The 12,830-nt window shown below is 41.7% G+C and overlaps 1 long non-coding RNA gene across 1 annotated transcript; it reads left to right on the top strand.

The window, feature by feature from the left end:
* The first annotated feature begins 3,882 nt into the window (after positions 1–3,882).
* On the top strand, positions 3,883–5,422 carry LOC122343160. The gene is made up of 3 exons (XR_006250676.1): positions 3,883–3,920; positions 4,127–4,198; positions 4,928–5,422. It is a non-coding gene; the product is annotated as an uncharacterized LOC122343160 (long non-coding RNA).
* The last annotated feature ends 7,408 nt before the right edge of the window (positions 5,423–12,830 follow it).

Here is a 12,830-nt window from a genome sequence, read left to right as displayed (position 1 = left end):
CCTTTGTCAAGTGTGCTCTAAATCTCCTCAAAGTCCTGACTAACAAGGGGATAAGGATGATCACTTCAAAACCTGGAAAATTTTCTCCATGGGATTATTCTCAGATAAGTTTGCATTTTTTTACGAAACCTTTTAACTAGTTAGATAGCAAGTGATGAATTATTTTTAGTTTGAGGTGTAATAACACTTCAGTGAATTTTCAGATGACTTCATAAATGTTATAGCATTAAAAGATCTAGGTAGTTTGGTGAAGTGGTTTTACAAAAATGTCATGGTAAATGTGTCCGTATCACGTTATTACTTGATGAATAAGAGAAAACAGATTTCACATTAGCAAAAGATCCCAAAATCTCTGTCAGTGGGTCATGTGATCTCATAAACAACAATTATTATTTTTTATAAAAATAATTTGTAAATTAAGATCATTATCTTGTAATTTATTTAGATGATTTTGATTATAACGGATTACATCTTTTAGTTTCAGCTCAATTCATCAGAAGAGATCAGAAGCAGAGTCCAGCTGTGTGTCTATGAAGAGAGAGACCTCTGGGATTCAGTCTTTAGATTTTAAGAGAGGAGATACACGACCGGTTCTCAGGTAGAACATTTCTGTAAGAGATATGACTTGAAGATGTCAAACTGAATACATAAAGCATTATGCTTATCGGTTTTATTTTACAGTCATGAAGTCCTCACCACATTAAGATCAAATCTGCTGAAGAAGTTTGAGTGTCTGTGTGAGGGAACAGCGACGCAGAGAAACCCAACACTGCTGAATGAGATCTACACAGAGCTCTACATCACAGAGAAAACTAATAGGAAAAATGTGTTTATCAAGTTGAAAAGCTTGCAATGTAATTTTAATATAATTATCCTGTGTTTGTTTATATGAACCCTGGAATCGAAAGGGTAGAGATTTATACTGTATCATCTTAAAGCTGCATAAATAAAAGTTGATGTGTATCAAAAGAGCGAACCTATCATCCTCATTACACAGTCCTTCTACGTCATCACATATAGCGTGCGTTATAAGTGAAACGATCAGTCTCTTAAAGGGCACACCGTGTGTTTTTACGTGTGCTTTTGGTAACTTACAGTGGTGGAGAAATAAGCTGCATGTCATCATGAAGTTTTATCCTGTCAGTTTTTCACCAGAGCCGCTCCAATCAGATTCAAATGCTCCACTCTCTAACCAAATTTAAAAGCTGCTGTCGAATTAATGAAGGTTTGATAAAAGAACTGTCACTTTCAGTTTTATGGAAATCATTGATATTACTTCAGTTACTGTCGCTGCGGTTACTGGTAAGGAATACATTCTTGACTCTTGTTCTATATTCATACAGACAGTACTCTAAACACAACTGTAAGCTGCTGGGTGAACGAGATATTTGAAGAAAATGCAGTTGACAAAATGTGCAAACATTCAAACAGCTAGTAGGTGTCTAATAGAGCGCAGCAGAACAACATAAAGAATATAAGCCCTCTTAGCATTCCTGTTAAATGTAACTAAACTGGAAGTGGGCAGGACTTGGCCAATGAACTCTATCATGTATTCATAGTTTTCAGTAACGTGACCGGTTTGAATACCTGAACAGCAAAACATCCATAAAACTGCAGGACAAACTTGTACATTTTCTGTTTCACAACCGCAAATATTTAGATCACCTCTCAAATCATGTGACAAAAACTTATTTTTAGCCATTTTGCAATCCATATTAAGCATCAGGGGCAATATTTTAATCATTAAACAGCTACACAAAACAGTTACATTTCCATGATATATTCAATGGTAATAGATTAAATTCAGTATTCGCCATATTAATAATACACAGATTACAAATTTAAGCAGATGATGCTGGAATATGAACCGCTTAACGGTTCAGTGTTTTCCTTCTAATGGTTTTCTATGGGAAACATTTAACGTGAAACTTTGCCCATTGCATTTATATTGAGTACAGTGAACTCATTGTCATGTTCATGAAACCAGTCTGAGAGGATTTGGCCTGTTATCCTGCTGGAAGTAGCCATCAGAAGATGGGTCATAAAGGGATGGACATGGTCAGAAACAATAGGAAGACAGCTGGGGCACTGGTAAGCTCTCTATGCTCTCTATGTTTCTGTGTCATCTGTGGTATGTTCAGTTTGATCAACTACTACTAGTTCCCTATCAAAAGCTACTCGATGCTGCGCTGAATGCGCTAATGAGAACGCTTTACTTTGTTCGACCGGTTGTTGAAGCACGTGTGTCAAACACGCCAAAGTTTGGCTTATATAACCTCGGTCAGGTGACGTCACCTTGATCATGAACACCTGGAGGTTATAAATAGACGTGACGCGGAAACATCCTCAGGTCTTTTGTCTTCAAGGACCGCATTGTGTGTGAGTGTCTGTGTGTGAAAAATATATATAAAATATATATAAAAGAGAAGAGAAAAAAAAAGATAATATGACGCATCAAGAAAGGAGATGCTTGCCTCCGTGCCAGAGGCAGCTCTCCGATGACGATCAGCATAACTTTTGTTTCGAGTGCTTGGGAGAAGAGCACACGATCCTCGGGCTCGAGGGCGAGTGCGAGCACTGTGATTTGTTTTCTATCAAGGTGCTTCGCGCTCGCCTCGCCTTTTTTAAAGGAGGATCGAGTGGATCGCGTGCTGGACGTCCTTTCAGACAAAAATTTGACCTGAGGATGTTTCCGCGTCACATCTATTTATAACCTCCAGGTGTTCATGATCAAGGTGACGTCACCTGACCGAGGTTATATAAGCCAAACTTTGGTGTGTTTGACACACGTGCTTCAACAACCGGTCGAACAAAAGACGTTCTCATTAGCGCATTCAGCGCAGCATCTCGTTCCCGCTTTTTCAGGGAACAGGGTTACAGTCAAGTAACCCGAGACGATCTCACTCTTTTATTAGATCTAAATGTCCTTCACAGCTCACTGTACTAAACAGGCTTTCTATTCATTGAAGTTTACATTCAAACATACTTTATCTGCTGTTCTGTTATTAAAATAACTTGAGCTTTGAACTTTTTTAGTTTCATAAGCCTTTAAAACAGACATTACTTCTGTAAACGGAGCTGTACCAGGATCAGAACCTCTTTCCTTAATTCTCTTTTCTGATGGAAAAACATTAGTATTAACATCATTGGATGAGTTATCCTGAAACGTTACGTTTATTTTGAAAAAGGCATGTATCGTTAACTTTTTCCAGGCCAAACATCACGGGCGATCAGGAGCTAAAAGATAGAAACACAGGCTGTGTCTACACTGCAAGTCAACAGATCTGATCTTTTGAACGCTCTTTACATGAACTTTAGTCACGACTGGTGTCTGATATCTGTGTTTACATCATTCCCAAGGGATTGCTTCATGCACAAGGTAGACAGTCGGCTTCTTAATATAATTTCTATATTTCACGTCGAGTGGCCGTTATTATTTCCCAGCATGGAAGACCGTTGTCATGGATGTTTTGCAGCACATCCTGCACACTTGAATTTATCCAAAGGTAAAAATGGACTTAAATATGCATATGCGTATTTATATTACTGAAAGGATAGTTTCTGTCTTTTTTTTTGTCGGAAGCATCCTAAGTAGGTGACCTTCTTGTTTTTAGACAAATCCAGTAGAAGTTATAATAAACACTGTTTCTGATCAAAAAAATGTGTTTATTATAACTCCGACTGGATTCATCTGTAAGAAGAAAGTCACCTACACTTAGGATGCTTCCAATGACTGCTTCCAACATAATTTTTGGGCAAACTATGCCTATATTTAAGAGGGTTTAATGTTGATTTTCCTCTCAGACTCTCTTAAAGGGAATCAGAGGTGTGTTGCTGATATTCTCCGTGCTTGAGTTCATCATCTCCATCTGTCTGTCAGCGTCGCCTGTAAAGCCGACGCCTGCTGCTGTCCTCCTCAGGTGAGTCGTGAGTCAAATCAGGACTTCCCCTCACCAGCTCAAACGCTACGTTACAATACAGTATTTACAATCTTGCTTTTCCTTCCTTAAATTCCTCCTAAAAGCGAGTCTTCTGCTACAGTGAGCTTTCTAAAGCTGAACTACTGAAAGCAGTGTATGGCATCTCACAGTAAAAGGCATAAAACACTACTGTATTTCTTCCAAAGGTGCAGTTTGCTCAGGTTTTACCTCCACAGTCGTCTGATGTGGTTCGTTTCCAGGATCTGAACAGATCAGAGGTAAGAGACGCTGGAGCACCTCTTTAATTAGACTTTTAATTGAAATCAAAAAAGCTTTAGAAAGCATTATTCGCTTTGAGGAGCCTCCGATGTTCTTCTGAGCAGATTCAGTCACTCTTAACACACCGCAGGAAAATCTGACCAGATAATCCTCACAACCACAAGATGATCGGGAAATAACCTAGGTTTGTCAGAAATCAGCTCAAAATCAGCCCAATATTAAGTAAAGATCATGTTTCAGAGGAGAGGAGCATTTTCAGATTTGGATTAAAGCTTACGAAGGCAAAGTAATATTTTGAAGATTTCTCACCGCAAAAAATTCAACGTGAGCTAATCAAATAAATACAGTTCGTTTTGATTTCATGATTATATCCCACGTGGAGCTTATAGGTTATAAATACCTTGTGTTTTGATCTGGTTTTATCTAAAGAAGATCTAACAACGGATTTTTATTACGCCGCTTTAGTCAATGACTGGGAGACTTGAATGTTTTATTGAAAGTTTATGTACATTTGATTAACAGAAACTGGTAAATTTTTCCCATGACGGCTCTAGTGAACATTTTTTTGCACCCTTAAAATGTAATATTTTCAAAAAGTGTCCTGTCCCAAACCCTACATCAATGGAAATCTTATTTCTTCACATGTATAAATCTCTATTTATTTATGACAACAAGTAATCAAGCAATAATTCAGATCATATAGCGCTTATTTTTTTCTTTTCTTGCAGATACCCGTGACCAGCAGCTCTTTCATTCATCAACATCCTGCAGACGTTCCTCCACAATACACTGAAAGCAAATATGAATAAGTGTTCCCTCAAAAAAAAAAGGGAACATACAGGACATGTTCAAAAAATTTCCATACATGGGAATCTATACTGAAGTATATTCATGGACCATGTATGAATATAATTTGAGGAATTTAAAAGTACATGTCAAACCTGTAGTACATTTTTACAAGAAACAGCTTAATTGAAAAACTAAATTTCTCCTTGTTTTATATAGCTGAAAACATTCATAAACATTTCTATCACTTTGTAATATATCACTATAATATATATTTTTTTTCTAGGCTGTATGTGTATACACTTCAAACTATCATACTGTATCAAATCTACATATTATAAATACATTATATAAGTAAATATATATTTGCTCGTCCTGCTCTGATACACATTAAAGGGATAGTTCACCCAAAAAGGACATTAATTACTCGTCTTCATGTCGTTCAAAACCCAGAAGGTCTTTGTTGATCTTCAGAACACAACGGGGCCTTTCACACCACAGGAACCTTTTCATAGACCCTGAACTAATGGTGGAGCTACCCACGCTTTAGCACGCGTTCACGGGAACTAGGAACGGTTTTAGTTCCAGGTGCTCAACTAAATTAGCTCTGAACACTTCTATATGAGATATCAGATCAAACGCACATAAAACAGAACAGGTTTGGTTGAACATGGTGGTTTTTGAACAATTTGATATTGTTTAGGTATTAATATGTATGTACACGTCCAGTGCTAATGTAACATGTAACAGGTTCTAGTGTGTACTAACAATAAGATCCCTTCAGGTACAAAAGTGCACTGCCGAAGCCTCTCCTGCCGAAGCCCCTTCACATTGATGAACCGCTACTTTCTCTCAGACTAGCACTACTTCTGAGATGACACTGCCTCTGAAACTGATGCTGCCTGATACAGAGACCGCCTCTGCATTTAATAAGAAATTGGTCACTTTCGCCATTATACATCCCTGTCATTATACTGTACAGTGCTTTGATGCAACCTGTGTTGTTAAAAGCGCTATATAAATAAAAATGATTGAAATGATTGATTGATAGACCTGCACTGTCTCTCAGACTAACACTGCCTTTCAGACTGTCACTGTCTCTGAGACTGGCACAGACTTTCAGACCAGAACTGCCTATTAAGCTAACTCTGTCTCTGAGATTGACACTCTCTTAAACTGGCGCTGCCTCATAGACCAGCACTGCCTCTCAGACGGACACTGCAACTCAGACTGACACTACAACTCCACCTCCAATGCTTCTCAGACTGCCATTGTCTCAGAGACTGTCATTAAAACAGAAACTGCCGCTGTCTCTGAGGCAGCCCCTGAACATCAGACTGTCTCTAAACTCCCATTGGATCTGATACAGTTACTGCTTCTCAGCCATCCACTGTCTCTAAGACTACCCCTTCCTGAAGACCTGAGCTGTATTTAACTTCCACCGTTTGTCCTACTGTCTGTATAATGCATTTAAAAATTAAAAAAAATACATATATTACAAATACTTTGTACTGTTCTCTGTGGGAGTGGGGCAGTGAAGTGCACAGCAAGCGTTAAAGTTATTCCACAGTGAATAGCAATGCTTTGTTATTTTATGTATATTCTTTTGAAAAGACAGTTCACGGATTTGCTTTTTATGATTTTTTTTTGCACCAAAATGAAATCAGCTCAATTACATTACCTCCCAACTGTTTGACGTTCACTCCATGCTAAGCACTTTTTTGAATATCCTATTAGTTACATGGCTGTTATTAGTTTTTCGAATCTCAAGCTTTTGTTGGACAATAATTGTTCAGCCAATAAAAGCCTGCGAATGGATCTGCACGCCTCAGACCCCGCAGTCCTTACAGAATACTACAGACTTACCGGACTGTTTAGTGATTGAATTCTTTCATGAGGGAATAAATCAGCCACTCAAAACATAACTTGTTCGTGAGGGTCCACGTGGGTCACTTGTACAGTTTGTGAAGTTTGCTTTAGTGACTGTGGGGTCAACATTCATGCTGGGTATTACAGAGGAAGAGGACATTGCATCGACTACTGTAATGGCCGCATTCCCTGAGCCGCTGCCCCAGATGGCCACCTTCCCAGAGCCGCTTCCCCAGATGGCTGCTTTCCCAGAGCCGCTGCCCCAGATGGCTGCTTTTTTCAGAGCCGCTGCCCGAGATGGCCGCCTTTCCAGAGCTGCAGTTCTCAGCCACCATGTATGCTCCTCCAGGATTTCCAGGCATTTGAGGACACCAGGGCGTTCCATGGGTATTTGAGGCTAATATCCAGTCTGACGTGATATCAGTGAGAGCAGCCGTTATTCCCAGGGCTTCAGCACAAGTCACCCCTGAGACTGTTCACTTTCCTCCATCCACTGTGCTTCCTGTAATGGCGGTTGCCATTTTGTGTGTTTGGGCTACACACTGCTCTCTTTCTACACCAGTCCACAGATCTGTTCCTGAGCCCATTCCTGTCTACCAATCCACTCCAGTGCTGAAGTCCCCATGTCTGCCCCTGAGGCCTTTTCTGACCCTGAGTCTGCTCTTGAGACCTATCCCGTATGCCAGCCTGCTCTAGAGGTGTCATCTGCTGTAGAACCTCCAGAGTGGGCACAAGTTATGCCGAAGCCCTCTGCTTGCCCAGTCTCTCTGCTCTGCTTGCTTGCTTTGGAAAGCCCTGTATCCCCACATGGACCTGGCCCACCGTCTAACCCTGTGTTTCACCTCCTATCCACCGCCCTCCTATCACAGAACTGTTTTGTTTTTTATTTTGTTGAGCGCCAGGAGTCGCTCCTAGGATGGGGGCTATGTCAACAAGCCAGCAGAGGGAGCCCTTATCTCTGGATGATCTGTGATCACCCTCTGCTGCTACTTCCTGTTTTGAGACTATAAATTCTGAAGCAGGCCCCTCACCTACAGGCTTGCATTGTTTGTTTGTTTCTAGTTAGCCTAGCCTTGTGTTTCCCTTGTCATAGATTCTTTGGTTTTGACCCTGCCTGTCTTTGACTGAGTTTATTTTGTATAGCGCTTTTTACAATGGCTATTGTTCCAAAGCAGCTTCACAAAAGCAAATCATTACACAACAAAAGCAAATAACTACACAGCAGGATGAATTTTGGTTTGTGTTATTTTTGCACTGCTGATCAGTTGTGCAAATGTTTATCAATTAAACCAATTTGGAAACTATTCTTGCCTGGCAAAATAAACGTCAATCTTGGTTAACTTATAATACTGTCTGAAATAACTTTTCTAGTAGGTTAGTGACTTCTGAGGTTTTCCGTATTGTTGGCGTGCTAGGGTGAGTCAGATCAACAATCAATGGATGATGCCGGGGACACTTTTTTGAGATCTTGACTTCTGGCCACCAAACTAGCTTAGCATGCTATTACTTAGGAACGCATAAAAATTACTCTTTTGAGTCTATTGAGGAAATGGCTGCATTAAGGTAAGCAATCTACGGGGTAGCCTCTGACTAAGACCTGAACTAGCCCAGATGTGTCGTGAGTCTCTAAGGTCTCTAAGTGACCCAGACTCCTAACGAACGATAAGTTGAAACAATCTAATATTATAGTTAATTAATGATCCAAATTTAACCACAACTAGAGGGATCAGCAGTTACATTTATATAAATATAACTAATCTCCCCAGACAATTCCTCTAGATCTTCCGGGGGAACACCAAGGCGCTCCCAGACCAGCCGAGAGACATAGTGTCCTAGGTCTTCCCCAGGGCCTCCTCCTGGTGGGACATGCCCAGAACACCTGCATTGGGAGGCGTCCGGGAGGCATCCGGAAAAGAGGCCCGAGCCACCTCAGCTGGCCTCTCTCAATGTGCAGTGGGTCTACTCCAAGTTCCTCCCGAGTGACTGAACTCCTCACCCTATCTCTAAGGGAGCTCCCAGCCACCCTACGGAGAAAACTCATTTCTGCTGCTTGTATCTGGGATCTCATCCTTTCGGTCATGATCCAAAGCTCATGACCATAGGTGAGAGTAGGAACGAAGATTGACCAGTAAATCGAGAGCTTCACCTTACAGCTCAGCTCCTCAGCTGTCAGCTTAAGGACCATGACATACCAGTACAGTGACCACATTACTGCAGAAGGTGCACCAATCCATCTGTCGATCTCTCATTCCATCCTCCGCTTACTCCTGAACAAGACTCCAAGATACAGAATCTCCTCCACCTGAAGCAGGAACTCCCCACCAACCTGAAGGCGCTGGTTTACCCTTGTCCAACTGAGAACCATGGCCTCAAAGAGGTGCTGATTCTCATCCCAGCCGCTTCACACTCAGCTGCAAACCGTCCCAGCACACACTGTAGGTCTTGGCCAGATGCAGCCAGCAGGACAACATTATCCGCAAAAAGCACCAACACCCAGGGTTGCCACGTCCACTTCGACAATGAATGGTCAATTGGGATCAGGAAGAGTGAGGGCTGGGGCAGAGCAGAAGGCAGATTTTAACTGGGTAAATGCTTGTTGGGCCTTCGGGTTCCAGGGAGGTTCTTGGGTTTCTGGCAGAGAGGAGAAGTGAGTGGTGCCGCAATACTACTGTATTTGGAAATGAATCGGTGGTAAAAGTTAGCAAAATCAAGAAATTTTTGAAGTTGCTTGATGGAAGTGGGTATGGGCCAGTTATGTACCGCCTCTACATTCTTGGGGTCCATGCTGACACCCAAGGGAGTGATTATGTACCCAAGGAAGTGGATCGTGGATTGATGGAACTCTTCTCGGCTTTTAAGTAGAGGTGGTGTTGTCGGAGGCATTGCAGGACTTGAGTGATGTGATGACAGTGTGCTGACTGGTTGGGTAAATGAGGATATCGTCAATGTAGATAACGGAAAATTTGTGAAGCGTGTCTTGAAAGATCTCGTTCATAAAGTTTTGAAAGATGGAGGGTGAGTTGGAGAACCCATATGACATAACCCAGTATTCGTAGTTATGAAGGCGGTTTTCCATTCGTCCCCTTTGCGGATATGAATCAGGTTGTATGCACTTCTCAGGTCAAGTTTGCTAAATACCTTAGCTTCTCGCAGCTCCTCTAATGCGGCTGGGACTAGGGGCAATGGGTAAGCAAACTTGATCGTCTGCTCATTCAACATGCGGTAGTCAATGCCTGGCCTCAGCCCTCCGTCCTTGAAGAAGCTGGACGCGGCAGGTGAGGAGGATGGACGAAAAAGTATTGGCTGAGGGCCTCCTGAATGTATTCCTCCATGGCACGGGTGGGCAATTATTTTTTCCATGGTGCCACATGAGAAACAGAAAATATTGTGGAGGGCCAGGCCAAAAGGCGGAAGTCAATTATGCATAATATTAATGGTATTTCTTTATAAAAAGCAGTAAATACCATTGTTTTCTCAAGCTGGTAAGAGTAGACTATATATTATAAATGAGCAAAAATGAAAAGTGAGGTTGCCTTACAAAAATGTGATTTATTCAAATTTCCCAAGGCAATGGTAAACAAAGTGTGCGCATTTGATTTTTGTTAAACATTTGTGACTTATATTAGTTAACAGTTTCAGTCACATTCACTCCAAAACACATTTTGAGTTTCAAATATTGTTGGAAAGATGTTCTTAGCATTCTACAGACACACAGTATTGTCTGTAAAATAAAATCTCAACTGTGATCTTGAGAAAGAGGTTTCAAAAAAATTGTCACAGTTCACTGCTAGTTGCCTACATTTGTGGTCCAAACACCTTATTTTGTGTTTTTAAGCGATTTTTTTCTTGTTCAGTGAGAGAAATATAGTCTCTTCTAGGCTTTAACGATTGCATCAAAGTCAGGTTGAATGTCTGAGGTGGAGATGCGAAGCACAGCTGACAAATTATCATCAGTGAGAGGATCTATACCTGGATTTTGTAAACTTCATCATTGAAAATGTTTGTTCACAAATGTAGGTAGAGCCAAAGAGAACCAACATCTTCTGAGCATATCTCCTCAGATTTGGAATGTTCTCCTCATTAAGAGAAGAGTAGAAATCCAGCAGAGATCCTAACTTAAAGTGCTCTGCCAGTACTGCATCAGACTGCAGGTCAATGAGTTCCACGTCACTGGGTGCATTATCCACACTGCAGGTAAAGGGAGGGGAAATTTACATTTACAATTAGTCATTTTGCAGACGCTTTTATCCAAAGCGACTTACAATTTAGAGTACAACAAGCGATTCATTTTTGAGAGACGAACAGACAGAGTAAGTGCTTGTAACACCAAGTCACAGGCAGTGTTCAAATTAGTACAAGCCAGAAAGGGAAGGAATAAACAAGGGGAAGGAGAAGTGAGAATGTTTTTTTGTTTTTTTTTTAATTAAAATGAGGTCAAATATTGCTGAAAGAGGTGAGTTTTCAGCTGTTTCTTAAAGATTGACAGAGATCCAGCATTCCAGAAATGTATGGGAAGATCGTTCCACCAGCCAGGAACAGAGAACGAGAAAGTTCTGGAGAGTGATTTCGAGCCTCTTTGAGATGGTACCACGAGGCGTCGCTTGCTAGCAGATCTCAGACTTCTAGAGGGCGTGTAGATTTGTAATAGTGAGTGGAAGTAGACCGGTGCTGAGTCTGTGGTTGTTCTATATGCAAGCATCAGTGCCTTGAACTTGATGCAAGCTGCAACCGGGAGCCAATGTAAGGAGATAAAGAGAGGTATAACATGGGCTTTTTTGGGCTCATTGAAGACCAGCCGTGACGCTGCATTCTGAATCATTTTATTGTGTTTGATGGAAGTCCAGCCAGAAGAGCATTGCAGTAGTCCAGTCTAGAAATGACAAGGGCCTGGACAAGTAGTTGTGCAGCTTGCTCTGTTAGAAAGGGCCTGATCTTTCTGATGTTGTGTAGTGCAAACCTGTAGGATCGAGCAGTCTTTGCAATGTGATCTTTAAAGGTGAGTTGGTCATCGTAGATTACACCAAGATTTCTGACCGAGGTTGATGGGGTAATTGTAGAAGAACCTAGCTGGATGGTGATGTCATGCTGTATAGCTGGAGTGGCAGGGAAGACAAGAAGCTCAGTCTTTGTCAGGTTGAGCTGTAGGTGGTACTCTTTCATCCATGCCGAGATGTCCGCCAGGCAACCTGAGATCCGAGTAACTACCATGGATCATCTGGATGAAAAGAGAGATAGAGCTGTGTGTCATCGGCGTAGCAGTGGTAGGAGAAGCCATGAGCCTGTATGATGGGGCCTAGTGATGTAGTATAAATGGAGAAGAGGAGGGGTCCAAGAACTGATCCTTGAGGAACCCCAGTGACCAGTAGATGTGCTGTGGGATACTTCTCCTCCCCAGGCCACCCTAAAAAACCTACCAGTGAGATAGCATTCGAACCAGCAAAGTGGAATCCCAGAGATGCCCAGTGATGAGAGGGTAGACAGCAGGATCTGATGATTCACAGTGTCAAAAGCTGCGGATAGATCCAGCAGAATGAGACCTGATGATTTGGATTCAGCTCTTGCAGTCCGCAAGGCTTCAGTGACTGAGAGCAGCGCAGTCTCAGTTGAATGGCCGCACCTAAAACCTAACTGGTTAGGGTCCAGTTTGTTGTTTTTTGAAAGAAACAGTGATACCTGTTTGAAAACAACTCTTTCAAGTGTTTTTGCTATGAATGGAAGAAGAGAGACAGGCCTGTAGTTATCAATAAGGGAAGTGTTTAAAGTGGGCTTTTTGAGCAGTGGGGTTACCCGAGCCTGCTTAAATGCTGTGGGGAAGGTGCTTGTGAGGAGAGATGTGTTGATGATGTGCGTGAGTGCTGGCAAGACTGTGGGGGAGATTGCTTGCAGAAGATGAGAGGGGATGGGGTGGAGAAGTTTGGATACTTCTGCCTCGGTGAGGGAGCAGAAGGAGAAAGTGGAAGAATCAGCAGTCGATGT

The sequence above is a fragment of the Puntigrus tetrazona genome, chromosome 4 (assembly GCF_018831695.1).
Source record: "Puntigrus tetrazona isolate hp1 chromosome 4, ASM1883169v1, whole genome shotgun sequence".
Taxonomy (NCBI): domain Eukaryota; kingdom Metazoa; phylum Chordata; class Actinopteri; order Cypriniformes; family Cyprinidae; genus Puntigrus; species Puntigrus tetrazona.
The sequence above is the reverse complement of the archived record's forward strand: the minus strand, read 5'-3'. Positions and strand labels throughout refer to the sequence as shown.